The sequence below is a fragment of the Bos indicus genome, chromosome 26 (genome assembly GCF_029378745.1).
Source record: "Bos indicus isolate NIAB-ARS_2022 breed Sahiwal x Tharparkar chromosome 26, NIAB-ARS_B.indTharparkar_mat_pri_1.0, whole genome shotgun sequence".
In the NCBI taxonomy this organism is placed as follows: Eukaryota; Metazoa; Chordata; class Mammalia; order Artiodactyla; family Bovidae; genus Bos; species Bos indicus.
In genome coordinates, this window is record NC_091785.1 from 22,767,275 (window position 1) to 22,772,431 (window position 5,157).

The 5,157-nt window shown below is 44.5% G+C and overlaps 1 non-coding gene and 1 pseudogene across 1 annotated transcript; one reads left to right on the forward strand and one right to left on the reverse strand.

Moving 5' to 3' along the window:
• The first annotated feature begins 283 nt into the window (after window positions 1-283).
• Window positions 284-356, forward strand: TRNAR-CCU (transfer RNA arginine (anticodon CCU)). Its single transcript has one exon. It is a non-coding gene; the product is annotated as a tRNA-Arg (tRNA).
• Window positions 357-1,587: 1,231 nt separating this feature from the next.
• On the reverse strand, window positions 1,588-4,260 carry LOC109578947 (formylglycine-generating enzyme pseudogene; annotated as a pseudogene).
• Between the last annotated feature and the right edge of the window lie 897 nt (window positions 4,261-5,157).

Consider the following 5,157-nt stretch of genomic DNA (forward strand, 5'->3'; position numbering starts at 1 on the left):
AAAATTAAGCACAAAGTAAGGCAGCAGTAGGAACTTCCCTGGTGGTGCAGTGGTTAAGACTCTGAGTTTCCAACACGGGAGCTGGTGTTCAATCCCTGGTTGGGGAACTAGATCCCACATGCCACAGCTAAAGAACCTGCATGCCACAACTAAGACCCAGTGCAGCCAAATAAATAATAAATATTTTTTAAAAAGATAAAGCACAATAGAGTCACCCCAGTGATGTTCCTTTGTGTTCAGATTGCTGAATTTGAGTGAACCATCCTTGAAAAAACAAGGGACTTCCCTGGTGGTCCAATGGCTAAGACTCTGTACTCCTAATGCAGGGGGTCTGGGTTCGATTCCTGGTCAGGGAACTAGATCCCACATGGCACAACTAAAGACTCTGCCTGCTCATCAAAGATTGAAGATCATGTTTGTAACAACTAATGCCTGGCACAGCCAAATAAATAAATTGAAAAAAAAAAAAAGAAAAAACAAAATACAATGTGAATAGAAAGACTCATCACTGCCACCCCCCATCCTTTTCTAAAAATAATTTATAAGAAAAAATCATTAATATTTTACATAATTAGTTTCACCCAAGGTTCACACATGGAAGAAATAGCTAAGACATAACATCATAAATTCTCACTATGAAATCAAAATAGAATCTGATATATTCTGAGTATTTGCAAGTTGGGAGAGAGCCTCAGAGATTATATTACTCATCCCCTCACTGCAGAGATGAGGTAGGTCACTGAGGCCCAAGAAGGTCTAGTGTGGGACCTTGGGGTCTAACCCCAGGGACAGCGCCTGGGTAGAATGCAGGCCTCCTGAAGCCTAACTCAGGGTGCCCTCTACTCCTTCGTCTTTATCAAAAGTAAACATGCTGCTGCTGCTAAGTCGCTTCAGTTGTGTCCGACTCTGTGTGACCCCAGAGACGGCAGCCCACCAGGCTCCCCCGTCCCTGGGATTCCCCAGGCAAGAACACTGGAGTGGTATGCCAGTTCGTTCTCCAATGCACAAAAGTTAAAAGTGAAAGTGAAGTCGCTCAATCATGTCTGACTCCTAGCGACCCCATGGACTGCAGCCTACCAGGCTCCTCCGTCCATGGGATTTCCCAGGCAAGAATACTGGAGTGGGGTGCCATCGCCTTCTCCGAAAGTAAACATAAAATTCACCAAATGATAAAGTGCACATGCTAATGTGGGCAAGAGCTTCAGTCGTATCCAACTCTTTGTGACCCCACGGACTGTAACCTGTCAGACTCCTCTATCAGTGGGATTTTCCAGGCAAGGATACTCAAATGGGTTGCCATGCCCTCCTCCAGGGGATCTTCCCCACCCAGGAGTTGAACCTATATCTCTTACATCTCCTGCATTGGCAGGTGGGTTCTTTACCATTAACTGCCTCCTGAGAAACCCCACACAAGGTGGTGCAGATTAGCAATTTGGTCTTGCAATGTGATTCCTTTAGCCATCAGTCAGTTATGTAACCCACCTTGAAGTGGGAATTTTTCATACGAGATTGTTCAGCATTCTGAGGGAAGACTCATACAGGCTAAACACGGCTTCTTCGTGGATTCAGGAAGATTTTTCATGGCTCTTAGCCTGTGGTGGGCAGGCTGTCAGCTGCACAGCAGAATTCCAGTTTCCAAGCAGCACTGTGAGGTGCGTCCTGGCTTCAAGCAGCACAGCGATATCTGTATGGTGCATGCAGGATAACCTTTCTTCATCCAGTCTTTCCCCAAAGGAGGGCCTTTTGGATTAATCATTCCTTCGACAAAATGGTGAATGGTCCACACCAGTCTGAAGTCCACTCCTAGGCGTCCCTACTATATTGATATAAACCATAACCATTATGAGGAAAGGCGTTAGCAGACACTGTCTCCGTGGTCTCTGGTGTTGGTCATGGGAAACTCGCCCTGTCAAAGGTTGGTATAATGTTGGCCTTTTGGCTACAGTTTCTTGCCCCGGGGGAAATGTCTAGTTTGCAGACCTCCTCGACAGCAATATTCCCACTCAACTTTCATGGGTAACCACTTCCCTGCCCAGGTGCAGTAGGCAACGGTGTGGTTTCAGGAGCCTGGGTGATCTGGCCTGGGTCAAACAGTAGAGTCGGGCCCTTCCGGGTGTCTCCAGGTAGTGCCTTTAACAGGTAACCACCAGGGAGCATCTGTAACTGCCTGTTGGCTATCAGACTTCCTGTGCTCACTCAACATCTCTTCAAAGCCAAAGGAGTCAGCAAACTTGTCATGCTCTGTCAAATAGCTGGTTGAGTTTACAGCTTCTCAAATTTAGCCTTACTGACCTCATAGGCGTCCTTGTAAAAAGCATCAATAGCAACTCTCTTCACAGATGCTTCTCCATCCTACTTTATCTGAGGATCATCAGTGCCCATTGTAAATACTCTGGCAGGGATGGGGCCATTTTGGTGGGTAGAAACAGCCGATCTCCGGGCGTCTTGTGAGTATAGGTGTGCAACCCCCATCTGCTACAGACCCCGGGGCACTGGGGAATGCCCAAACTGCCCGAGCCTGTGAGGAACACCACGCCCAGGCCTCTTTGCCTCCCACCAGCCAGCCTGGGCCCCTCATCAAGAGCAGAGGCAACAAGAGGATGAGCTAGATACAGTTTTGGTTTTTTTTTGTTTTGTTTGTTTTTAAAAAACCTTAGATTTTCTTTATTCATTGGTCCATTTCTACAACAAATATATCCAAAACACTACACGATAAAATTATTTACAACATTTCCAAATGAGAAGATTCTTTCTGCCCTGCTACTGCTATTCACACACAGTACTTCCACAGCACATCATGAGAAGATTCAGTTCAGTTCAGTTCAGTCGTCAGTTGTGTCCAACTCTTTGCGACCCCATGAATCGCAGCATGCCAGGCCTCCCTGTCCATCACCAACTCCCAGAGTTCACTCAGACTCACGTCCATCGAGTCAGTGATGCCATCCAGCCATCTCATCCTCTGTTGTCCCCTTCTCCTCCTGCCCCCAATCCCTCCCAGCATCAGAGTCTTTTCCAATGAGTCAACTCTTCGCATGAGGTGGCCAAAGTACTGGAGTTTCAGCTTCAGTATCAGTCCTTCCAAAGAAATCCCAGGGCTGATCTCCTTTAGAATGGACTGGTTGAATCTCCTTGCAGTCCAAGGGACTCTCAAGAGTCTTCTCCAACACCACAGTTCAAAAGCATCAATTCTTTGGCGCTCAGCCTTCTTCACAGTCCAACTCTCACATCCATACATGATAAGATTACCCTGTACTCTAAACTGGTTAAGAAATGTGGAAACTAATAATGTAATCACATTAGCCCTCCTCAATATGTGGCAACATTTTAGAAACCTTGAACTTCATCTTGCAACATCTAAAGAGTTCAACAACAGCTTTCCCCATTGTACTTTACGAAATAAGTTGCAGGGACTAGGAGAAGAATCACATTGTCAAGATAACTAACTGTACAGAAATGGATTTAAAAAGTCACACCTCAAAATTACTTTTTGTGAATTTCACACACATTTACAAATATCGCATTGTCATCCAGCTTGTTTACTTGGATTTTCTTTGCTTGGACTGCACCACATTGGTTATGTCTTTAGCAGAGCTAGGGGCTGAAGCAGAGAGGATGGTTCACGATGTCCATTTTCCATATTGTCAGAAGCCACAAGCCAGCTCTTCACTTTGAGCGTTTATTTGGCTTGGAGTTTTGGACTTTTCAATTACCTCTTTGGGCTCTCTGTTTTGTCCAGAGACTATGGCAGCATTTGCCTTGAGTTCTAACCTGGGAACAGACCCCTGTAGTGTTGTGGCTGGAGTTTCCTTTGGGACCAAACTCTGTGAAGGGCCTGATGGTCAGCTTGAAAATTCTGGCTGTTTAGGGCCTGAGTTTTCCAAGCTAATTCCTTGTTTTCCAGGTAATGGCTGCTTATCAGCCTCCTCCAGACCAGCTGGGTGAGTATCTGGAGTGCTTGGATTCGCTATTTTTCTTCTACCAAGGAGGTTTCTTCTTCTGTTTATTTGCATTGATGTTATTTTGCTTATTGTGTACCCCAAAATTGCCTGTAGAGATATCACTCTGCAATAAGTTGACCAACGATGGGTTTGTTCGTGTGACATCCTTATTGACTGGGAAACCTAGATTCTGACCACAGAACATCTGATTTCCATTGGGTGCACCAATGGAAGGTGCGTTGAAAGGCATCCGATGGCCGGAGAAGTAGTTTCTGGGGGCACTGTTTCCCTGCATGGCCTGCACATGAGGGCGGGGGAACATGGTGCTTTGTTGCATGCTAACATCAGGCATCATCTGAGACGAGCTATCATTATTTGCTATAGTAGCAGGATCACCATGCTGCTGGGCCATACAGGTATATGTGTGTGTGTGTGTGTGTGTGTGTGTGTGTGTATGTATATATATATATATATACACACAATTTATGTATTGGCTGTGCTGGGTCTTCATTGTTTCATGGGCTTTTCTCTAGTTGTGGTGAGTGGGGGCTACTTTCTAGATGCAGTGCACAGGCTTCTCACTGCAGAAACTTCTCTTGTTTTGAAGCACAGGCTCAAGGGTGCACGGACTTCAGTAGTTGTGGCACATGTGCTCAGCAGTTGCAGCTCCTGGGCTCTAGAGCACAGGCTTAATAGTTGTTGGGCTATATAGTTTTAAATATTGTTTTTCTTTCACATTACTTTGTAAACATGGTTTTGTGTTTCTCCATGTTCTGGCAGCAGCAAGCTGTTTTATAATATTAGTATTTAATAATTTAAGCTTTCATTATAGGGTTGTTTGCAGCTTTTTTGAGTCCCAGTGATGTAAGTGTTTTAGTACGTATAGATTTTTTTTCTTTTATTCTATTTCACTGGGTTTTAAATTCCTAGATGAGAGATTGGGTCAAAAGAAAGCCAGTTGGCTCTTGCCAAGTGTTACCTAAGTATGCCTCCAGAAGGATTATTACCTGGCCCTAGACAGGTGTGAATATATCTGTTTCCCAACGCTGATACCCAGCGTTGGGTATCTAATTTTTACTTGGTTTAATGGTTGTTAATTGGAACCATACTATACTTACAGTCTTTAATTTGTATTTCCCTAATTACTAAGGAAGTTGAGTCTTTTTAAAAATAAATATGTTGTTTATTACTTGTTTATCCTGTTAGATGCCTACTCGAT